The following is a 26,185-nucleotide window of genomic DNA, read 5'->3' on the forward strand; positions in this document are numbered from 1 at the left end:
ATTGAATACAGTGAAAGGAAGCCAAAAATGAAGAATAGTTATAAAATTTATTTATAAAATTTAAATGTAAAAATGAAAATTTAAAAAAGACTTAAAAAAAATGTTCCTGCTGGTCTTCTAGGGAAAGAGCCTGGTGCACTGATTCTCAGGTGTATTTGTGTGGGGGGAGTTGCACCATCCTGTACTAGGGGGCAAGGTATAAGCTGCTTCATGTTGCTTTACATAGCTTTTGTTCCCTGGAGGTTTTCCATGCTGCTTTTGAGAATGAAAAAAAAAAAAAAAGTAAAATGGTGGTGCCCCAATCTCCAGCCCCATAGACCAACCAAGATCTCAGCTCCCATTCTTCAGTGCACTCTCAGGGAAAAGCAGTTAAGCACCTTTGTGTGTGCTAAACTCTGCAGATTCCTGCAGTGTGCACCTCTGCTGATTCTCCAAGAAGAGGGAGAGAGGTCTCCCCATGGCCCTGGGGCTCACTGGGCCCTTGCTCAGGGAGCAGTTACCTGTTTGTGTGTGTACCCACACTGCTCCTCCCTGGGAAGGAGCAGCATCTCCCAGGGATTGTTGCTTGCTGGGCCCCTGCTTGGAGAGCAGTTGCCAATCCTGCTGCAGTTCATGGTTTATGGCAACACCTAAATGAGAGGCCACTCTGGGGCTTACTAACTCTAGACAGCTTCCCCCACTCCAATACTTGGGAACTCTGCTGAACTTACACACTCCCATTCTTTCTGTGACTCTGGGGATCCTGGGAACACACTGTCCCACCTAGAAGATACTGCCCTGTTTTGCCACCTGAGCACATTTCAGGCAGTGATGTCCCTCACAGGAGCAGACTTCTAAAAGTTCTGATTCTGTGCTCCACTGTTATATCACTTTTCAGTAGCAGGTTTATGGAGGCTCCCCCACCCGTGGTTTATCTTCCCATATAACCCTTCAGATTCATGTCTCCACACCACCTACCTTACAAAAAAGTAGTTGTTTTTCTACTTGTACAATTCCAGCAATTCTTTTCTTAGATCTCAGGTTGAATTCACAGGTGTTCAGAATGATTTGATAGATGACTAGTTGAATTCAAGGGACCAGATGAAACACATGTCCTCTACTCTTCTGCCATCTTCCCCCTGTCCAGCACATTATATAATTTTAAATGAAATTTCATTATGCTCACATTTTGTATATACAGTTGACTCTTGAACAGCATGAGTTTGAACTATGTGGGTTCACTTATACATCTTTAATACAGTTCAGTTATGTAGATGTATTTTCTCTTCCTTATGATTTTATTAATAGCATTTTCTTTCCTCTATCTTACTTCATGGTAGGAATACAGTAAGTAATACATAGAACATACAAAATATGTGTTAATCAAATTTTTATGTTATTGGTGAGGCATTGGGTCAACAGTAGGTTATTAGTAGTTAAGTTGTTGTAGAGACCAAAGTTATATGCAACATCTAACCTCCACATTAATCAAGCATCAACTGTATATATATATATATTTGTATATTTCCATCTATATTGAATACAATCTCAGATGGATCATATCATTTACATTGTCTATCCCTGGTACTCTCTTGAATGCAGAAAGTACTTAATAAAATCTAATTCAGATTTAAATGCTTAGAATCCTTGGGCAAATGTGTGAAAACCAGAAATATGCTTACAAAATTACTTATGTAGCTAAGTACTACTATATTAGTACATCAGCTATGTGAACCTACAGCCATAGGTTGATGATGCATTATCAGTATTATCCTTCTTTTTTAAGGAGGGTAAAGAGCAGGCATAGAGTGATTAAAAGATAAAATTTGGCTGAAGTTAGGTTGTAGAGAATTGGAATATGAAAGACCCACATAAAACAAGGGGAGATACTGAGCTTAAACAATAGGGCTGATCAAGAAATGATAATGAGGAAGCCAGAACAGAAAACAGTGTGGTATCTAGCAGGGGCATCAGGGGTGTTGAAGCTAGGTTTAAAAACCAGCCAAAAATGTCTAGTTATTCTGGGTGATACTTTTTCTAGATTTTTAGGGCTTAAATTTTTGTGATGGAGTCCTAAATATTTTCTTTTGAAATACCTTATGTATTATCCTCCCTTAAAGAGAGGAAGTGTAGAATAGTAGATCCCTTGTGGTCTTTGGAGTCTATAGACTTGGGTTTGCAGCCTTGTTTAGCTCTAGGGATCCTTGGCAACTCTAACTCCAGTTTCCTTACTCATATTATTATGTCTAAAATTATGTTTTGGGGAATATTATTGGATTTAAGTATTCACATAGTGACTTGCATAAAGCTGCTATGTGAAATTCTATGTTTAAACCAGTTAAAGAATAATTTATTAAATACTTTCTGTATTGAAGGACTTATCTTAGATATTGGCAGTTGCTCAATAAATTTTTATTGAGCTATTTTATTTTTTTGTATTCATTTTATGTGCAGCTTCCCTGAATAATATTCATTGTGAGTTCACATATACTTTGTTTTGTTTACTTCATTTTTTTACTTTGTTTTTATCATTTATTTATTTTTTAAAATTTGAGTATAGTTGATACAATGTTACATTAGTTTCAAGTGTACAACATAATGATTTGACAAGTTATACATTTGCTGTGTTTACCACAGATATAGCTACCCCAAGTGTAGCTACCATTATATCACTATTACAAAATCATTGACCATGTTCCTTATGCTCTCCTTTTTATTCCCATGATTAGAAGCCTGTATCTACTACTCCCTCCACCCATTTTGTTGAATGACAAACCATCAGTTTGTTTTCTGTATTTATAGTTCTGATTTTGCCTTTTGTTTTTTTATTCATATTTTTAGATTCCATTTATGAGTAGAATCATGTGGTATTTGTCTTTCTCAGTCTGACTTGTTTCACTTAGCATAATACCCTCTATGTCCATCCATGTTGTCTCAGATGGCATAATCTCATCCTTTTTATGGGTATGTAATATTCCACACAGTTTTAACCCTGAAGTATTCATAATATATCTGGTTTACCATCCATATTCTCCATCCTTTTAAGACAAAAGAATATACAAAAGAACTTTAAATATAACTGGGATATATTTCAAAAAGATATGTAGGAGTTTAGAACTTAATTTCTTCTAAATGTAGGGGATCCCTGGGTGGCGCAGCGGTTTGGCGCCTGCCTTTGGCTCAGGGCGCGATCCTGGGGACCCGGGATCGAGTCCCACGTCGGGCTCCCGGTGCATGGAGCCTGCTTCTCTCTCTGCCTGTGTCTCTGCCTCTCTCTCTCTGTGTGTGTGTGTGTGTGTGATTGTCATAAATAAATAAAAAAAAAAAAACTTAAAAAAAAAAATAATTTCTTCTAAATGTTTGTACATCATGATAAAACACATAGGGAAGAATATGAACAAATGATGAGAAGCAGGATAATTTATTAAGAACATTACCTAATCAGAACAGGAAATATTATTTTATTTTATTTTATTATTTTATTTTATTTTATTTTATTTATTTTATTTTATTTTTTTAAGATTTTATTTATTCATGAAAGACAGAGAGAGAGAGAGAGAGAGAGAGAGGCAGAGACACAGGCAGAGGGAGAAGCAGGCTCCATGCAGGGAGCCTGACCTGGGACTAGATCCCAGGACTCCAGGATCATGCCCTGGGCCTAAGGCAGACACTAAACCACTGAGCCACCCAGGGATTCCCAGGAAACATTATTTTAATTGTTCATTAAATCAATTTCCAAGTAAGGAAAAAATACGTGTGCTGAATTAATCATTTTAAAAATACACTTCAGTTTTTTTCTAATTTTTTTTTTTGTAGACCATTACAGAAATTAGTGTGTAGTATTCGAACTTATGGTTAATTTAGTTATTAAGGACAGGATTCTCAGTGATTCTCTGTGAAGTCTTTATCTCTCAAAAACTTGAGTTTTTGCTCCTTAAAGACCTCATCTGAGCTTTAATTAGACTGCCAATGATCATCCATCTACATTTTTAAAATAAAATCATTAACACTGATGTTAACTGGGGTCTTGTTTGTCAGAAATATTCTTTCTTTTCTTCTCCTCAGTACTTTGTTGATTTGTGTTGGACACCAATTTTATCCCAATGCTACTGAAATATTTCATTAGAAAATTTTGATATCTTAAGTGTACTATAATACAAATAAATAAATGCTTTCATTTTTACCTTTCCATGAACTTGGAAAGGGAAGATTAGTAAGAAATCACATGAAATTAGGTATTTAAAAATATTTCATCAAGTTAAATTACAGAGAAACCTTAGAAGGTCTGGATTTGGGTAATTCAAATACCCTCGTACACACATCCTGCTCTATGAAGGAATTATGGTAAATTCAAGAGAATGAAAAGTTTCAATGAACATATGTAGATTCAGAAATACTTTGATCCTATCTGCACTTTACAGTGCCTTTGTATTGATAACAATGAAACTGACATCTTTAAAACACTTTGCACCAAAAAATATGGATACTTCATTTGGAATGAAAGAAGAATGAAAGAATAAAACATAGTACCAGAAGGTGGGACATAAAAATTTTATTCCTAGCTTTGCCACTAACAGATTTTATAAGATCTAATTTATCAGGCCTGAAGACTGGGAATCTTCATTTTTAACAGACACTTGGGTGATACTGAAAGAGATGTATATTTATTTATACATAATTATATTTACTTCTCCTTTGCTGAAGGAAATTGCCTTACCTGTCTTGCTAGTTAATTCTTTTCTTTTCCTTTTTCTTCACCTCTTTCCATTCTTTTCTTTGCTTTTCTCTCATTTTTAAGTAATCTCTATACCCAATATGGGATTTAAACTCATGGCTCCAAGATCAAGAGTTCCACACTCTTCTAAATGAACCAGGCAGGCACCCTGCTGGTTAATTCTTTTTAATTTTTGAAATTACAAATTAGGAAAAGGAGAATTGAGTTATATGCATAATTCAATCAAAAATGCCTTGAAATACAATTCTCAAAGAAGAGAGTCGAATGTGCAATCTTTCAGTAATCCTAACTTCCAGCAGACTTTTAGCAGGATCACACTTATTAGATGAAAAATGGGTGACTCAAGTCTGGAAATATATTATCAATATATATGAGGTGAAATTAGTTATACTTTAAAGAAACTCTTCCGTTTAATTTTTATGAAGGAATAAAAGTCAAACAAATAAAAATGTGTTAAATATTTGCACTTATTACTATTAGTAAGTGGACATATTTCTGGTTAAAATTTTCTGTGTCAAAATTTCAGTTAGGGAGGAGCTTAGAAGTCATTTAAAAAAATTCTTTCAACAGTACATTTGATAAACATCTCAATTCACTTGCATTTTTGATGAATCAGTAGAATATAAAGTCCATGAAAACAAGGTTTTCTTTTATTTATTTATTTATTTTTTTTTTTTTAATTTTTATTTATTTATGATAGTCACAGAGAGAGAGAGAGAGAGGCGCAGAGACACAGGCAGAGGGAGAAGCAGGCTCCATGCACCGGGAGCCCGACGTGGGATTCGATCCCGGGTCTCCAGGATCGAGCCCTGGGCCAAAGGCAGGCGCCAAACCGCTGCGCCACCCAGGGATCCCAAGGTTTTCTTTTAAGAAGCTAACAGTTGAGAATTAATCCCACGTAGATCACCTAAGGCAGGTGGTGAGAAAATAATCTGAAATTTAAGAAATTGAATCAAATTTTCAGTGTGTCTTCTCTGTAGTTATATGAAAAGAATAGATTGTCATGCTCTTCATTGGTCTTCAAAAAAAAATAGAGATAGCTCTTAGATTTATTTCAGAAATAAAAGAGGTCTAAAGTACACAAATTAACCTATTAAGTGTAGATGCTGAGTATGTTAGTATGGTCAGAGATATCAAATTCAGCATATTCATTTTGGATTTTATGATTACCTAAATCATAAAAGTTCCATGAAGATTTGTATATATGGTTCTCAGCATTTATTACGGCTATTGTTAAATACATATTTGATAAGTAGATGAATGAATGAATGATAAGTAGATGAATGAATGTATGTATGTTATATACATACGTACACACATAATCTGCAATTTGGGAGTGTCTGAATCAAAGTTACTATTAACAATATGTCTTATGATTTGTCTTATTGATTTTAACCATATAAGAAACATTAATTTTATTCCAGGGAATACCTTAATAGTAAATGAGATTATAGGGATGTTTGTTGTTTAGTTATTCTGCTGCGATAATTACACATGTTATTTTCTATAGTTTACTAATGAAAATGGAAGGTAGACTCAATAAAACTCTTTTAAACCCAAGAAGTAAAAATTGTGTTTTATTTCTATTGTATTAACATAATATTTGCAGGATATTTCCAGGTAGACACATGTTTTAAAATCATTCATGAATAACAATAATCAAAAAGAAGGAACAAAATATTTTGTCTTCGGGGGATGTTATTTGCGTTATTTTAGGTTGTTTATTTAAATTATATAGACTGCAGATCACATGTTTGTTCTGTTTTATTTTCTACCGAGTCTTATATTTTTTCTCCTCTCTGTGTAAATTAGCAGCTTTCAAATAGTGTAAATAATATTTTTTGAATGAGTTAGTAGATCAGTAGTGGGTATATTAACACCACTGGGTGACTTAATAGTTAATATATTGTGGCATCTCATAGACCTCTTATCAAGCTATAAAGAACTAAGTTTAGACTCTCAAAAATAAAGTTGATATGCAGTTTACACAACAATAAACTTTAAATAAGCTTAAACATAAATAAATTCTATGAATAAAAAGAAAGTTATAACATTTTACTTGTCTAACTTAACTCCATCACAGAAAGACTGTTTTTTTTTTCTTTTCTTTTCTTTTTTGAATTTAGTTATCACACAATGCAACATTAGTTTCAGGTACACAACATAGGGATTCAACAACTCTATATGTTATGCCATACTCATCACAAGTGTAACTACCATCCATCGCCATACAATTCTATTACAATAACTCTGCCCATATTCCCTATATTGTACCATTTATTCCCATGACTTCTTCCATAACTGGCAGCCTGAATCTCTCACTTCCCTTCACCCATTTTGCCATCCCTCTACTCCCTCCCCTGTGGCAACCATCAGTTTGTTATCTATATTTGTAGGTCTGATTTTGCTTTTTGTTTGTTTGTTTATTTGTTTTGTTTTTTCGATTCTATATTTAAGTGAAGTGGTATGGTATTTGTCTTTTTCTGTCTGACTTATTTTGCTTAAAATAATACCCTCTAGGTCCATCCATGTTGTCACAAATGTCAAGACCTTATCCCTTTTTTATGGGCAAGTAATATGTATCACATTGTCTTTATTTATCTATTGATGGACACTTAATTTATTACTTACATAAAAACAGAATTATAATATTTAACTTCTTGTTATCTTATTTTCCCACACATAAAATAATTAATTCACTGTATATTTACTTTTGTGTATACATGAGGTAAAAGGAAAATAAATACTGGATTTTTTTCTTCCTATTTTTCATTTTGGTGAGTTGTTTTCACTGGCAGAAAGGTCCTGTAAATTATTTGTACAATATAGTATAAACAAGTATGTCTGGGAAAATAGATGATTATTTCACATGAAAAAGTGTTCAATTTATTTCAGTTTATTAGTCATCAAGGACGTGAGAATTAATCCATAATATGTTTTCATTATCCACTCATCTGAATAGCTAAAATTTAAAAAGTTGCAAACAACAAATGTTAACAAGAATGTGGAAAATATGAAACCAGCACACATTTTTGGTAGAAAAGTAAATGGTACAGTAATTGTTACTACATTTTACTTTCATTTAGCTGTTTAGTGGTTTTTTTTTTTTTTTTTGATTGTATAATGTTGACATTTTACCTTGCATTTCCCTGAGAACTGAATTTGGAGCAATTTTTTAAAGTTTTTTTTTTAACCTATTTTCTCTTTATGCTTTCTCTTCCTGTTTTCTGTACTTTTTAAAATTAGGTTTTCTTTCTCAGAGATCTTTATTTATTTTGAATAGAATTTTTTGTCAGATGTATGTACTGCAAATATCTTCTAGTTTGTGGTTTGTAATTTTACTCTATATGTTAAATACATTGTATTTCAATATATTATAGTTTAATGTATCAATATTTTCTTTATAGTTCATATATTTTGCGTCCTATTTAAGAATTATTTGCTTATCTTACTAAGAAAAAGAAGGAATCTTTTTATGTTATCTACAAAAAAGCTTCTGGTTTTATTTTTCAGTTTTAAATCTACAATGGAGTTAATGCAGTTGGCATTGACATTTGTATATGGTGTGGTAAGGGGCTGACATAATGTTTCACATATGGCTATCCCATTGACCCAGCACCATTGTTGGATCAAAGAACATCCTTTTCCCATGACTTTGTAATGCATCCTTCATCATAAATCAAGTGCTCATATGCATGTTCTGGATACTTTATTCTGACCCATTAATTTATTTGACTTTCTTTGTGTCAAAACCCACAGTGTTTTACATATTAGATATTGTAATAAAGCATAATTTCTGATAATAAGAGATCTTTGACTTTGTTTTCTTCAAGATTGTCTTGATAATTCTTGGCCTTTTGGCATTTTAATATAATTTAGAATATTTTGTCAATTACCAAGACTTGTTTGGCTTTTTATTGTAGTTACATTGATTATAGCTAATGTGGAAAGGACAACTTATTTCCAATATTCCCACCACACGTGTTTATTTAGTCTCAGTATTTAAAAGTTTTACATGAATTTTGTTAAGATGATGATGATGATGATTATGTTATATTGTTATTCTTTTAGATGGAATCTTTTAAGAATTTTTTAAAAAATCTTTTAAGAATTTTACTGTAGCTTATTTTGATCTCATAGAAAGAATTGGAAATCATTAATATTTTTTCTAGAAAGAATTGGTGCATGATTGGTGCTATCACTTTCTTAGCCATTTGCAAGGATTTCTCACAGAAGCCATTCAGACCTGGAAGATTTCTGGGAAGATTTTTCTTCCTCTCTTTTGAGAAATAAAGATTCAGTTTCCTTAATAAATTTAACAGTATTCAAAGTTAGTGATTTTTCTGAAAATTTTCTATTTTTATTCTAATTTTCAAATTTTTTATATAAAGTTATTTAAATTATATAATATATATTTAATACCTGTGGGGCCACCTTTCATTCTTTTTACTCCTAATTTTTAGTTTTTTCTCTGTCTTTTTTCTTCCCTCCTCCACTCAGTTTCTGTGTCTTTTTCTCCTTCACTATCTTCTTTCATTCCTCCTCCACTTCCTCCTTCTTCCCTCCCTCCACCTCTCTTCCTTTTCCTCTTCCTTGCTATAGGAATTTTCTGTTAATTTTTGAAAGATTAATTTTGTCATTGTGAGTTTTTCCATATTGTACATTTCTTTTATATTTCATGGATTATTATTGTTCGTAAGTTTAATTGATCACTTACTTTCTTTTGATTTCTGTTGATTTTGATGCACTTTGATTGAATGCCAACTGTTATATATTTAAAAAAAAACTTATTGAGATAATTTGAGGCTCTGCTGATGTTATCTTTCAATAGGAATTTACTTTAGGCTAGGGAAAGAATTTCAGCACAAGCTGAGAATGAATTGATCAGATACAGGGTTTCTGGCTAAGTTTGCCTGTCTTTTTTTCCCTTAATACTATATGATTAGTCAAGAGTATCAACTGAAAATATAATCTACATAAATGGGATTTTTATCATAGTGTGACTTAAACTCCAATGGTTATACCCTCAGCTCTTTGAGACTGATGGAAACTGCTATGCTCCTCAACTTGTAGGCTGCTTCTTGCAAATTGGCAAATGCTTCAGAGAGAAAAGTAATTCTAATTCTTGGGCTTAAATCTCCTCATTTAACTTCCCTCAAATTTCTTGTTCCCCAACTCTTAGTTGCCTTTATGGATTTCTAGGTATTTGAATTAATTAAAAAAAACAGATATTGGAACTTCTGGTTTCTGGTTCTGCATGTAAGGAGATTAGGGTTGTCATTCTGACTTGAAAACATGTAAAAAGCCAAACAAATTGAAAAAATCAACAATTATTCTTAGATTCATAAGAAAAGTGAGGTCACAGTGCAAACTCTTGGACCTAAATTTGGAGAAATTGACAGGCAAATACAGAAAACTACAGCTTACCAGAGCAGAAACTCACCAGCTGAAACCTCCATGGGAACCAGAGTCAGGTAGGCAAGAGTAGGAAAACCAGATCTGTAATTGACAAAGCACTAGATCCTCAGAATAGACAAATTTGAGAGTTAAAAACTACAAAAGAAACCAGTCATGGGGAAGCATTCACTTTTTTTTTTTTTTTTTTTTTTCTATCTCCAGGAGGTAGAGCAGGTTCTCAACAGCAAGTACCAGGTAAAAAGCCTTCATTCCTTGCAGGGGGAAGGAAAAAGCAACGATTTGAAATACCCAGGTATTCTGTTTTTCTTAACAAGATCTATCCCCAGAGGAATCTGTTAATTAAAGTCTAACTTGCTAGGACTTTATCAGAGCCTAACTGACCTGGGGGAAGGGAAGTAACCAACATAGCTCTAGCCTTCCAAAAGAGAAAAGAGAAATACAAAGCAACAGCCTATTTTCAACCATCTGTTTCACATCATGTGAGGGGGAAAAATCCTGAGAAGTACTTGTGAGTTTAGAGGCATAGGCTTACTAAGAAATTGAATCCTCATTATAACACTATAAAGCACTTAGCTCCCCTCCACACACTTATCACCACATTACTAAAGACTTATTTACAGAGGTTCCTTTTACCCAGTATATCATGCCTGGCTGTCAGAAAGTTACAAGGTATACCAAAAGACAGAACCCACAATTTGAAGAGATAGAGCAAGCATCAAAACCAGACATAGTGGGGATGAGATTAATAATTTAAAACAACTACAATAAATATTCTAAGAACTTTAATGTTTAAAGTAGACAGCATGTGAGAACAGATGGGTGTTATAAGTAGAGAGGTGGAAATCCTAAGAAAAAACAAAAGGAAATGTTATAAAAAAAATACAAACAAGTAAAGGATACTTTTGATGATCTGACCAGTAGATAGAACACAGCTGAGGCATGATTCTAAGCTTTAGGATAGATCAACAGAAACCTCCAAAACTGAAAAGCAAAGAAAGACTGAAAACAGACAAACAAACCAACAAACCACCAACAACCCACAACAGAATATACAAGGACCACAGGACAACCACAAAGGAATCACATGTATAATGGGAAAACTAGAAGGAGAAACAAGAGATAAAGGAAGAGACTATTAATATAGTAATGACAGAGTTTCTGCGAGTTAATGTCTGATACCAAACCACAGATGTAGGAAGCTCAGAGAACACCAAGCAAGATAAATGCTAAAACCTAGACATATTATTTTTAAACTATAAAAAAAGATAAAAATTTCCTAAAGAAGCTAGAGACTAAAAACACCTTGCATATAGAGAAAGATAATAAATACAGATGACTTCTCCTAAGAAGCCATCCAGGGGTGCCTGGGTGGCTCAGTCGGTTGAGCGTCTGCCTTCGGCTCAGGTCATGATCCCAGAGTCCTGAGATTGAGTCCTGCATTGGGTTCCCTGCTCAGTAGGGAGTCTGCTTCTCCCTCTCCCTTTGCCCTTCTTATATCTACCCTCCCACTGGTGCTCTCTCTCTCTCAAATAAAGAAATAAATAAAAAATCTTAAAAACAAAAACAAAAAACAACCATTCAAACAAGACAGTGAAATATTAAGGTGTTGAGAGAAAATTAAAAAAAAAAAACCCACTAAGCTAGAATTCTGTACTCTGTGAAATTATCTTTTAAAAGTGAAGGAGAAATATATTCTCAGGCAAACAAAAATTGAGGGAATTTGTTGCCAGTAGTTGTGACTTGCAAGAAATGTTAGAAATTCTTTAGAGAGATGGGAAAAAGAATAGGCCATCAACTTGGCTGTACATAAAGAAGGGAAAACATCAGAGGACTAAGTGAAAGCAAAATACAAACTATTTTATTTTATTTATAGTTTTAGAAAATTTTCTTACTACTAATTGATCTAACAGAGAATTCCTAAGCATCTTGAAGGAGAAGAATAAAGTTGGAGGACTGACACTACCTGACTTCAAGACTTACTATAAAGGAACAGTAAACAGGAAAGTGTTTGGTATTGGTGAAAGAACAGAAAATAAATCAGTGGAACAGAACAGAGTGCTCAGAAATAGACTGCTGTAAATATAGTCACATGATTTTTGACAAAACTGCAAAGTCAACACAATCGAGAAATGATAATCTTTTCACAAATAGTGCCAGAATAGGATAGCCATATGCAAACAATGAACGTAGGCACAGATTTCATATCCTTCATAAAAATTAGCTCAAAATAGGTTACAGACCTAATTGTAAAATGCAAAACCATAATACTCCTAGAAGACAAAATATTAGAAAATCGAGATGACCTTGGGTTTGAAGATCCCTTGTTAGATACAACACCAAAGGCACAATCCACAAACTATGTATTTGATTAGCTGGATTTGATTAAAATCGAAAACTTATGCTCTGTGAAAGATAATCCCACAGAAAACTCTGTGGAGATTCCTCAAAGAGTTAAAAATAGACCTGCCCTATGACCCAGCAATTGCACTGCTGGGGATTTACCCCAAAGATAGTGATGCAGTGAAATGCCGGAACACCTGCACCCCAATGTTTATGGCAGCAATGTCCACAATAGCCAAACTGTGGAAGGAGCCTTGGTGTCCATCGAAAGATGAATGGATAAAGAAGATGTGGTCTATGTATACAATGGAATATTACTCAGCCATTGGAAACGACAAATACCCACCATTTGCTTTGACATGGATGGAACTGGAGGGTATTATGCTGAGTAAAATAAGTCAATTGGAGAAGGACAAAGATTATATGGTCTCAACATTTGGGGAATATAAAAATTAGTGAAAGGGGGGGCAGCCCGGGTGGCTCGGCGGTTTAGCGCCGCCTTCAGTCCAGGGCATGATTCTGGAGACCTGGAATCGAGTCCCACATCGGGCTCCCTGCATGGAGCCTGCTTCTCCCTCTGCCTGTGTCTCTGCCTCTCTCTCTCTCTGTCTCTCATGAATAAATAAATAAAATATTAAAAAAAAAATTAGTGAAAGGGAATAAAGTGAAAGGAGTGAAAATATCAGTGAGGGTGACAAAACCTGAGAGACACCTAACTCTGAGAAACGAACAAGGGGTAGTGGAAAGGGAGGTGGGTGGGGGGTTGGGGTGACTGGGTGATGGGCACTGAGGGGGGCACTTGGTGGGATGAGCAATGGGTGTTATGCTAAATGTTGGCAAATTGAACTCCAATAATAATAATTTTTTAAAAAGAATGGTTACAAAAAAAAAAAAAAAAGAGAGAGAGAGAGAGAGAATCCCACAGAGAGGGATGAAATATTTACAAGACATACTTCAATGAAGAACGGCTATCCAAAGTATATAAAAAACTAAACTCAACAATAAGAACAGAAACTTATCATAAAATGGACCAATTATCTTTTTTTTTTCTTTAACATTTTATTTATTCATGAGAGACACACAGAGAGAGAAAGGAAGAGACACAGGCAGAGGGAGAAACTGACTCCATGCAGGAGCCTGACGTAGGACTCAATCCCGGGTCTCCAGGATAACGCCCTGGGCTGAAGGTGGTGCTAAACTGCTGAACCACCTGGGCTGCCCAAAATGCACCAATTATCTTAACAGACATCTCACCAAAGTGATGTATAGATGGCAAATAAGCCTATGAAAAGTTGTTCCTTATTATGGATCATTAGAGAAACGCATATTAAAACGAGAATGAAATACCACTACATACATATTTGAATGGCCAAATTCTGGAACACTGATAATATCAAGTGCTGACAAAGAGGTGGAGCAAGAGGAGCTCTCATATAAAGCTGGTGGAAATGCAAAATGGTCTATCCACTTTGTAAGACAGAGTGGCAGTTTCTTACAAGACTACACATACTCTAACCATATGATACAACAATTATAATCCCTGGTATTTACTCAAAGAAGTTGAAAACTTACAAAGACTTACATTACACATGGATGTTTATAGTATCTTTGTTCATAATTCCTAACACTTGGAAGCAACCCAGGTGTCCTTCAGGAGATGAATTGATAAATAAATATGGTACATCCAGAGAGCAGAGTATTATTCAGTGCTAAAAAGAAATGGTCTATCAAGCCATGAAGAGATAGAGAGGGGTCTTAAATACACATTATTAAGTGAAAGAAGTCAATCTTTTTTTAAAAAAAATTATTTATTCATTTGGGAGAGAAACAGAGATAGTGAGAACATGAGCTGGAGGAGAGGGAGAAGCAGGCTCCCCGCTGAGCAGGGAGCCTTATGAGGAGATTGATTCCAGAACCCTGGGATCATGACCTGAGCCAAAGGCAGAAACTTGACTGAGCCAGCCACACAGGTGCCCTGAAATAAGTCAATATAAAAAGGCTAAATACCATATAATTCCAACTATACGACATTCTGGAAAATGCAAAACTATGTAGACAGTAAAAAAGTCAGTGACTGTTAGGACTTAAGGACAAAGGAGGATGAACAGGAAGAATACAGAGGACTTTTAGGGCAGTGAGTATACTCCATATGACGCTATAATGATGGATACATGTAATTTCTTAGTTGTCTAAAATCATGGAATGTACAGCACCAAGATTGAACCTTAATGTAATTATGGACCTTGGATGGGTATGATGTGTCAATGTAAGTTCGTCATTGGTAAAAAAAAATGTACCAGTCTGGGCAACCCAGGTGGCTCAGCCGTTTAGCACAGCCTTCGGCCCAGGGCATGATCCTGGAGACCCGGATCGAGTACCACATCGGGCTCCCTGCGTGGAGCCTGCTTCTACCTCTGCCTGTGTCTCTGCCTCTCTCTCTCTCTCTCTGTGTCTCTCATGAATAAATAAATAAAATATTAAAAAAAAAAGGTCAGTGGAATAGAGTTAAACATTACTCCTACACGAGCTTCTGCTTTACTCATCAAGTTCTAAGCTGAATGGAAAAATATGATACATGTGAAGTTCTTGTCCATTTTTAACTAGAATAAGAATTTTAAGGAGTGACCTCTCCCTTTTCAGCCTGACCCAGGACTGAAGGAGAACTGCAGAGGGTGAATTCATGTGGCTTTACATGGAGTCTTTTATCAAAGTTAAGTACATGGTCTGGATCTCAATCAATACAAATATTGAGAGTTTCCATTTACATAGTAATTAAATTTTTGTGAGCATTGGATCTATAACTTAGTTCACTAAAATGGGAAAATATAATTTATTTTTATTTTACTGAGAAGAATCTAAGAGGTAATCATTGTTTTGTCCAATATGTTAAGACTGATGAATACAGAATAAAGATTAGAACTGAACACTACTGACATGATCTAATCTTTCCCTACTGTCATGCACTGCATATTGTGCCCTCCCCCCCCACAATTTTACCAGTATGTAGAATATTGCACACACAGAGATCTCCTAGAGCTTTATACTGACAGAAAGGAGCTCTGTCTTATTCTCTGTACTCAAACTCCAGATTTTGTTTACAAAAGGCAAATCCAATCAGTGCTTTTGGAGTTTATGGGTCTTTATAGGATCCTTTCACCCTATAAAGTATTTCAAGTGGTTTTATTTCTGTCTTATCATTTCAAGTTTACACTATAATTCAAACAGCTCAGATCTTAGATAAAAACAAAGGATTAAAAGATGATTGCCCACACTGCAGTTTAAACAGACACTAGAATTTGCCCTGTTCTCTGCCACAACACTGTCAAATGTCTCAAAAAGCAGTGTACTAAGTCTGTCTTTGAATCTAATGCTTGAGTTAAAATTCTTTGGTTTAATGAAGATGAATACCTATTTTAAAAATAAATATAAATTTGGAAGAATTACTGAATCAGTATATCTTCATTTTATGAACTATTGATTAGGATAGATAAAATAAAAATCACACCCTTCTTACACATCAGGGATCATTCTTCTATGAGGGAGGATTAGCAGGTCTCTACAGAACAATGGACTACACGTACCAGCTAACTGTGACTTTCCATGTGGGCATAGTAAGTGGTGGTGATTTTGTCATCGTGGAAGCATCACTACCATATGAGGCTGTTCAGGAGGTGGTAACACAGGCCTGTGGAGACAAGTGTATCCAAGCATGCTCTCATTATTTTACACTCTGTATTGATTGCCTACATGGTCTGAATTGAAATGGAGTGGGAGAACAAACATGGGCGTATTTGCCTGGCTGCTTGAATGATTCAGATTAGGTTCTTCTGCCGGAATGCTCTGGCGGGTGGGAGCTATAGGTCAATAACCTTAAATTCAGACACAAAAACTTTCTCTGAGTTGGAAGGCCTCAAGGAGAAAAAAGGGAAGGGATAAAATTTTTAGAGAAACTTCCAATCATTAGTTTTTATATAGGGATTGTGGCTTCAAATGAGCAGCAGTTTTAAATATGTTTGATCTATAAAAAAGCTATTCATTTAACTATTTTGTAGCCCTTTGCTTCTACTTTCCTCCCTCCCTGCCCTCCCCTTCTCTCTCTCTCTCCACTCTCCCTCTCAATCCTCTTTTTTATCTTTTTCCAGAGCCAGGCTGAATTCTAAAGGATCTCTGCCCATTTCCTTGAAGGCCCTGATGCATTCACATCACGTCTCACTTCTAGAGCTAGGTATACCCATGAGTGTAGATAGTGTTTTCATTGTCAGTGTACACCAATGACCACATCAGTTAGTGAAGTCAGATCCTCTCTGACTGCAAGTATAGAAATCCCTTCAAATATAATATTCCCTGTAGTGTGTTTCCGTGGCAATTTACTTTCTCTGAAGAAAAACTCAATGTCTGAATCCTTATCAACTGGCCTTTTTTTTCCCCCTTTCCTTCTCTAACACGCATAGTATTGTTCTCGAATAATAACTGGTTTAAGAGTAATTGCAAACACCTCCAGGGTACTTATTTGGGGAAAAAAAACTTCAATGACATTTTCATAAATTTGTTGTTTCACCATGCATACTTCTGTAAATGGAATGACTCTATGGGGATAAAATATCGTGAGGATTGACAGGACAAACACTCTAATATACTTGTGGGTGGAATGCTGTTTGGGAAGTAGGCTGGCAGTGTGTACACGCTTTGGTGAAGCTACTGTAAGGCTATGTTTTTATTTATTTATTTATTTAATTTATTTGAGAGAGCAAGCAAGAGAGATAGCACAAGCGGGAGGGGCAGAGGGAAAGACAGGGAGAGTCTCAAGCAGGCTTCATGCTCCGTGCAGAACCCAGAACCCAACACGGGCCTCCATCAAATGACCCTGAAATCACGACCTAAGCCAAAACCAAGAGTCGGATGCTTAACTGGCTATACTACCCAGGCACAGGAGTAAGGCTATGTTTTTATGTGCATGATGGACTTACTGATTTGGTAGGTCTGATTCACTTTATCACAGGGCTCCACACTGTAGTGTTGGTATTTAGATCATTGCTCCTCACCTGGCTGTGATATCGGTGGTAAATTTTTAGTCAAATTCAATCCTACTGTGCCAGCTTGGCTTCAAATCCAAATTCATGAATATGGGTCTGATTTAGGATGGATTTTATGTCATTACTTCTGTTGTTTGTATGTATATAGGAAATTTCCTCGTTGCTATGGAATAAAAAATATGTACTAATGTTTATTAATTATGTACTGATGCAACCAATGTTTTAAGCATTTTACGTTATCTTATTTAACCTTTAAAACAACACTATGATACAAATATTATTATACCCCTATATTATTCATAAGGAAACTAAACTCTGGCAGATGAAGAAGAACATTTTTGGGGGGGATGGTCTTCCTTTATTTACATTTACAATATGAAATAGAAGCTCCACATGAATGCATGCACAATCCCGTGGGCCTGGGGAAAGGGAGCTAGGAAAAAGTCACTTGGCAGCTCGGCTGGACCCAAGGTCTTTTTATTTAGTTATTTCTTTTTAATTGATTCAAAGTTTACTAGGTCATACAACATGGGTCACAAAAGCAATGGGAAATTCCAATGAGGGCATTATTTGTTGTTGGTTTCTTTTATCCAAATGGAGACAAGACACTTTCCCCATAGGCTGCACACTAAAGTCACAAGTTAGCAGAGGTAAGATTGGGATCTTTATCTCTCTGCCTCCATAGTCCAATGTCTTGCCATTTTATCAAACTATCACATCCTATGAATAAATACACAAGTATGTCCCAGCAAGCTAGATAATTGAATTAAGACTTTTGTTTGGAAGTGGTAACTGACTTGAGGTCTCGACTCTTCAAGATGCAAGGTGCAGTATAGGTGGATTGTGGACTGTTGTGTGCTGTTTTATGTAACTGACACATCAAGACCTGCTGGGTAGTGTTTGCTGATTTCCATGGTATAAATACTCTCACTGTGGCTGATTTAAGCTACCAAACATACATGACTGAATAAAAAGTTGGGATGGTATTTATGTAGCAAATTATATTATATAGCATTTCTAGCATATGGTTATAATTGACATATAACCTCAAAATAATAAGAGATAATAGTAAATAGTGAATAATAGATACCAGTAAAATAAACAGGAAATTATGAGTTTTGGGTATTTATTCTCTATGATTTTAATGTAATTTATTTCATTGTAAGTTTATACAATTTAATTTTTAATAATGCCTGGATTTAATAACTAGCTCATGAAATTCCTGAAAACTTAACAATTGACTATCAATTCGAGCATACCACTGAATAAAGGAAGTTTTTATATTAATGCAAAAAAGATAATGTAGGCCTATCCTCAGCAAAGGTATAAACACATTACAATGAGGGAATTAATTGAATGGAATTGCAAATGGCCCTTTAGAAAATGGAATTAGCTTATAGCTTCCTGTGATCATTTCTTAGGCTCTCATATGTGCATATTTAGGTAGACTTATCATCGGTAGAACACTAAGTAAAAAAATAAGCTCTCATTAAAACATCACAGGACATCAACATCCTTAAAATAGCATTTTTTTTTTCCTACTGCTCCATCCCTTCCTCAGATCATCCCTCCATATGTTAACCGCTGGAATCAAAAATTGCTAACTGGAAAGTACAGTAGTTTAGAGGCAAGAAGTATGAAGTTTCAGCTTGGCTTTTCCAATAACTCATAGTGAGATTTGAGTAAAATGCAATCTCTCTGAGACTGGGTTTACTAAATTATTAAGTACGGGCATTTACCAGGTGATTCCTCAGGTCCCTTCCCGCCCTAACATTGTGTGATTAATATCTCTCAGGATATTTATTTGGCGGGTCAGATTGACCTTTGCTCACCATTATAGAAGTTAAAAACAGGCCATCAATCAGATGTACCACTTAGGTCTGCTTCCCCACCCCCACTACTGTCTTCACAAGTAGATCAGATTGAACATTTAGGAATCCAGTTTGATTTGCACTTCCCTGGGCACAGACAAGCATCATGACACTGCCTGGGTTGGTTACTATACTTAGTGTTTGAAGTAACTCCCTTTCTTGTTAGTGATAACATTCCTCTGATGGGCTCCGAAGAATCTGGATGAAATAAAGGTTGAAAAAATACATCTGAATGACATTCAAGTTAAAAGCTACAGGTGGTCACTAACATTAATGAAATATAATATGCCACACCTGCTCAGATAATCTTAGCAAATATTATAGTAAATCCTTAGTAAATTCTAGCAGCATTTAAACAAAGAGAAAATTTGTTCCTTAAATCATGTGATTGGATATTGCCTTGAAATATCTCATTAGTTTTGAAAATATCCTTTCAAAATATGTAATTCCTTAGTTTCTATGATTTGATTAATCAACTAATACAAATTATCTTTTCAACAATGAATTGAAGCTATTCCTAATAAATTAACACAAGCATAGTAGTCAAACAACACATGTTAGGGCAAAACAAAAATGTCCTCTTTTAAACGAATGTGCTATAGTTTTGTTCTTTATTTAAAGTGCTTTGGAAAGAAAATGAATTGGCTATATACTGCAGCTTAATTGATAGAGTTGCTCATTTGTAAAGCAGGATAATGTTTAAACTCCAGGATAGCTGTTTTAACATTGACACTAAAGGCCAACCTAAACATAAGACCGGTTCTAATACCTCCCTATAAACTTTGTACCATACTGTATTTACAGACTGACGTTACCTCATTGTTCATTTTCTTTATGATTTCATTCAATTCAGTTAACCTATTTGCTTACTTGCTTTATCTGCGACACTGGACTAGGTTTCAAGAGATTAAAAAAAAAGAGAAATTGTGACAAAGCAAATCAGAGTAACACGAAAAGTAGCTACTTGTTAGCTACGTAATTTCAGGAAAATTAATTAAACACTCTAAACCTTGATTATCCATAAGATGAGGATAATAATTGTACTTAAATCACATATTTGATATGAGAGTTATATGATAAATACATAAAAATATATTTGAACTGTCCTTAGAACATTCATGTAAATACATGTCATAAGAAGTTGTTGGTTTAAATGAGGGGGGGGGAAGTAAATGAGTTTAAATTTATATATATGTAGATATTGGGGAAGTAAATGAGTTTAAATTTATATGTGGGGAAGTAAATGAGTTTAAATTTATATATATGTAGATATTCACCTATATCTATCTATCTATCTATCTATCTATCTATCTATCTATCTATCTATCATCTACCTATCATCTATCATTTGTATATCTACCTCTAGTTTCCTGAATTTTCTTTCCACCCTCATGCATATTTCTCACTGAGTTTTCTGTGTTAGCTACTAGAATTCCAGTTGAGAAAATAGAGACTTATTTCATCTTGCTTTTTGGCCACATTTGAAATAGACACTTTAACCAGGCTTGATTAACTCAATTCCTCCTTTCAGAAATTTGAAATTATATTAAAGAATTCCCAGTAAATATTGGCACTTTTTCCTGGAATGCATAGAGGACTGGTTCTAGAGAGAACCAGAAAAAAAGCAATCTGCAGAAAGAGATATGGGAAACCAGAATATTACAGAAAAAGGGAGAGTAATCTTAGTTTCTGAACTCATAACTCTTAATCCCAGACCCTAGCAAGGGCCTACTTCTATTCCTGCTGTCTGTATTCTTTCATAAATGTTTTCTTTAAGTTTGTGAAGATAATTTTGCATACTTACAAAAAAAATTCCCTGCAGTCTCTGCAATAAATAATAGTACCACGGTTTGGATTTTAAAAGACTTTAAATTACTGTATAATACTTTAGAGTGGCCACAGTAGCTCCACTGATGGTGCAATGGACAATTCTAGGACATATATTCCCAAGATCACAGTCCAAAAACCTCTTGAGATGTACAAGGATGCAGCCATCTAAATGGTCTTGCTTTGTACGACTGAAAATCTTTGTCCCACTGAAACTTCTATGACTTTTTGTTTCTAGAAATAGGGGATTCAAACTGCAAAAAGGGCTCTTATATTTTTTATTCAAGTATAACATACAGTGTTAGTTTCAGGTGTACAATATAGTGATTCAACAGTCCTATACATTACTCAGTGCTCATCAAGATAAGTGTACTCTTAACCCCTTTCATCTATTTCACCCATTTCCCACCCACTTCTGGTAACCCTCTTCTCTATATTTAATAGTTTCTATATTTTTTATTGATTGTTTCTTAAATTCCACATAGAATAAAATCATGATATTTGTCTCCCTCTGACTGACTTATATCACTTAGCATTAAATCCTCTAGGTCCATCTATGTTATCACAAATAACAAGATTTTTATTCTTTTTTATAGCTGAGTGGTATTCCAGTATGTGTATATGTATGTATGGGTGTGTACACATACATACATATATGTATACCACATTTTATATATATCACATCTTTATCCATTCATCTATGGACAAACATTTGAATTGCTTCAATATATTGGCTATCATAAATAATGCTGCAATAAACATAGGGATCCACATATCTTTTTGAACTAGTGTTTTCATTATCTTTGGGTAAATACCCAGTGGCAGAATTACTAGACTATACGGTAATTTTATTTTTATTTTTTTGAGGAACCTCCATACTGTTTTCCACAATGGCTGCACTAGCTTGCATTCCTACCAAGAATGCAAGAGGGTTCCTTTTTTGTTTACATCCTCACCAACATTTCTTATTTCTTGTCTTTTTGATTTTAGCCATTCTGGCAGGTGTGATGATATCTCATTGTGGTTTTGATTTACATTTCTTTGATGATTAGTGATGTTGAACATCTTTTCATGTATCTGTTGGCTATCTTCTTTGGTATATGTGCTGCCGAAGCAAGCACTATTGGCTATTTTCTTTGGAAAAATGTCTATTCATGTCCTTTGCCAGTTTTTAAATTGAATTATTTGGGGTTTTTTGGTGTTGAATTGATTAAGTTCTTTATATATTTTAGATATTAACCCCTATAAGATATATCCTTTTTGAATACCATTTCCCATTCAGCAGTTTGTTTTTCTTTTGATGATGGTTTCCTTCGCTGTGCAAAAGCTTTTTAATTTGCTTTTGTTTCTCTTGCTGATGGAGACATGTCTAGAAAAAATGTTATGGCCAATGTGGGAGAAATTACTGTCTGTGCTTTATTTTTATAGGGTTAGGTCTCACAATTAGGTCTTTAATCCATTTTGAGGTTTTTTGCATATGATGTTAGGAAGTGATTCAGTTTCATTCTTTTGCATATAGCTATCCAGTTTTCCCAGCACCATTTGTTGAAGAGATTGTCTTTCTCCCACTGTATACTCTTGCTTCTTTGTGAAAGATTAGTAAGCCATAAAAATGTGGGTTTATCCAAAGGATACAAACATAGTGATTCAAAGGGGCACATGCACCCCAATGTTTATAGCAGCAATGTTCGCAATAGCCAAAATATGGAGAGAGCCCAGATATCAAGTGACAGATGAATGGATAAAGAAAATGTGGTATATATATATACACAGTGAATATACTCAGCTATCAAAAAGAATAAAATCTTGCCATTTGCAAAGACATGTATGGAACTAGAGAGTATTATGCTAAGGAAAATGAATTAGGCAGAGAAAGATAAACACCATATAATTTCAAACATATGTGGAATTTAAGAAACAAAACAGATGAACATAGGGGAAGAGAGGGAAAAATAAAATGAGATAAAAATAGAGAGGGAGCCAAACCTCAAGAGATGCTGAACTCAAGGAAATACATCGAGGGTTGCTGGAGGGGAGGTAGATTGGGGGGAAAGGGTAATTGGATGATGGGTATTAAGAAGGGCACTTGATGTAATGAACGGTGGATACTATAGGCAACTAATGAGTCATTAATTCTACCCCTGAAACTAATAATACAGTATATATTAACTACATTGAATTTATTTTTTTTTAATTTTTATTTATTTATGATAGTCACAGAGAGAGAGAGAGAGAGGCAGAGACTCAGGCAGAGGGAGAAGCAGGCTCCATGCACCGGGAGCCCGATGTGGGATTCGATCCCAGGTCTCCAGGATCGCGCCCTGGGCCAAAGGCAGGCGCCAAACTGCTGCGCCACCCAGGGATCCCTAACTACATTGAATTTAAATATTGAATTTTTAAAAACCCATGGGTTTATTTCTAGGCTCTCTACTCTGTTCTCTTGATCTATGTTCTATTTTTGTCCAGTACCACACTATTTTGATTACTATAGCTTTGTAGTATATCTCAAAACCTGGGATTGTGATATCCTCAGCTCTGTTATTTTTTTTCAAGATATATGGGGCTATCTGAGGTCTTTTGTGGTTCCATATGTATTTTAGGGTTATTTGTTCCAGTTCTGTGAAAGATGGTGTTGATATTTTGTTTTTTTTTTTTTTTTGGTGTATCTGTTGTTTTTATTTTCATTTTTTTTTTTTTTTTTTTTTTTTTTTTTTTTTTTTTAATTTTTTTTTTATTGGTGTTCAATTTACTAACATACAGAATAACACCCAGTGCCCGTCACCCATTCACTCCCACCCCCCGCCCTCCTCCCCTTCTACCACCCCTAGTTCGTTTCCCAGAGTTAGCAGTCTTTACGTTCTGTCTCCCTTTCTGATATTTCCCACACATTTCTTCCCCCTTCCCTTATTTTCCCTTTCACTATTATTTATATTCCCCAAATGAATGAGAACATATAATGTTTGTCCTTCTCCGACTGACTTACTTCACTCAGCATAATACCCTCCAGTTCCATCCACGTTGAAGCAAATGGTGGGTATTTGTCACTTCTAATAGCTGAGTAATATTCCATTGTATACATAAACCACATCTTCTTTATCCATTCATCTTTCGTTGGACACCGAGGCTCCTTCCACAGTTTGGCTATCGTGGCCATTGCTGCTAGAAACATCTGGGTGCAGGTGTCCCGGCGTTTCATTGCATTTGTATCTTTGGGGTAAATCCCCAACAGTGCAATTGCTGGGTCGTAGGGCAGGTCTATTTTTAACTGTTTGAGGAACCTCCACACAGTTTTCCAGAGTGGCTGCACCAGTTCACATTCCCACCAACAGTGTAAGAGGGTTCCCTTTTCTCCGCATCCTCTCCAACATTTGTTGTTTCCTGCCTTGTTAATTTTCCCCATTCTCACTGGTGTGAGGTGGTATCTCATTGTAGTTTTGATTTGTATTTCCCTGATGGCAAGTGATGCAGAGCATTTTCTCATATGCATGTTGGCCATGTCTATGTCTTCCTCTGTGAGATTTCTGTTCATGTCTTTTGCCCATTTCATGATTGGATGGTTTGTTTCTTTGGTGTTAAGTTTAATAAGTTCTTTATAGATCTTGGAAACTAGCCCTTTATCTGATATGTCATTTGCAAATATCTTCTCCCATTCTGTAGGTTGTCTTTGAGTTTTGTTGACTGTATCCTTTGCTGTGCAAAAGCTTCTTATCTTGATGAAGTCCCAATAGTTCATTTTTGCTTTTGTTTCTTTTGCCTTCGTGGATGTATCTTGCAAGAAGTTACTATGGCCGAGTTCAAAAAGGGTGTTGCCTGTGTTCTTCTCTAGGATTTTGATGGAATCTTGTCTCACATTTAGATCTTTCATCCATTTTGAGTTTATCTTTGTGTATGGTGAAAGAGAGTGGTCTAGTTTCATTCTTCTGCATGTGGATGTCCAATTTTCCCAGCACCATTTATTGAAGAGACTGTCTTTCTTCCAGTGGATAGTCTTTCCTCCTTTATCGAATATTAGTTGCCCATAAAGTTCAGGGTCCACTTCTGGATTCTCTATTCTGTTCCACTGATCTATGTGTCTGTTTTTGTGCCAGTACCACACTGTCTTGATGACCACAGCTTTGTAGTACAACCTGAAATCTGGCATTGTGATGCCCCCAGATATGGTTTTCTTTTTTAAAATTCCCCTGGCTATTCGGGGTCTTTTCTGATTCCACACAAATCTTAAAATAATTTGTTCTAACTCTCTGAAGAAAGTCCATGGTATTTTGATAGGGATTGCATTAAACGTGTATATTGCCCTGGGTAACATTGACATTTTCACAATATTAATTCTGCCAATCCATGAGCATGGAATATTTTTCCATCTCTTTGTGTCTTCCTCAATTTCTTTCAGAAGTGTTCTATAGTTTTGAGGGTATAGATCCTTTACATCTTTGGTGAGGTTTATTCCTAGGTATCTTATGCTTTTGGGTGCAATTGTAAATGGGATTGACTCCTTAATTTCTCTTTCTTCAGTCTCATTGTTAGTGTATAGAAATGCCACTGACTTCTGGGCATTGATTTTGTATCCTGCCACGCTACCGAATTGCTGTATGAGTTCTAGCAATCTTGGGGTGGAGACTTTTGGGTTTTCTATGTAGAGTATCATGTCATCGGCGAAGAGGGAGAGTTTGACTTCTTCTTTGCCAATTTGAATGCCTTTAATGTCTTTTTGTTGTCTGATTGCTGAGGTTAGGACTTCCAGTACTATGTTGAACAGCAGTGGTGAGAGTGGACATCCCTGTCTTGTTCCTGATCTTAGGGGAAAGGCTCCCAGTGCTTCCCCATTGAGAATGATATTTGCTGTGGGCTTTTCATAGATGGCTTTTAAGATGTCGAGGAATGTTCCCTCTATCCCTACGCTCTGAAGTGTTTTGATCAGGAATGGATGCTGTATTTTGTCAAATGCTTTCTCTGCATCTAATGAGAGGATCATATGGTTCTTG

At 35.3% G+C, this 26,185-nt stretch overlaps 1 long non-coding RNA gene across 1 annotated transcript; it reads right to left on the reverse strand.

Moving 5' to 3' along the window:
- Positions 1-110: 110 nt before the first annotated feature.
- LOC111093620 lies at positions 111-16,157 on the reverse strand. The gene is made up of 4 exons (XR_005382850.1): positions 16,054-16,157; positions 10,158-10,213; positions 958-1,118; positions 111-252 (listed from the first exon to the last, which is right to left on the reverse strand). It is a non-coding gene; the product is annotated as an uncharacterized LOC111093620 (long non-coding RNA).
- Positions 16,158-26,185: the final 10,028 nt, after the last annotated feature.

The sequence above is a fragment of the Canis lupus genome, chromosome 32 (assembly GCF_011100685.1).
Source record: "Canis lupus familiaris isolate Mischka breed German Shepherd chromosome 32, alternate assembly UU_Cfam_GSD_1.0, whole genome shotgun sequence".
NCBI lineage: Eukaryota > Metazoa > Chordata > Mammalia > Carnivora > Canidae > Canis > Canis lupus.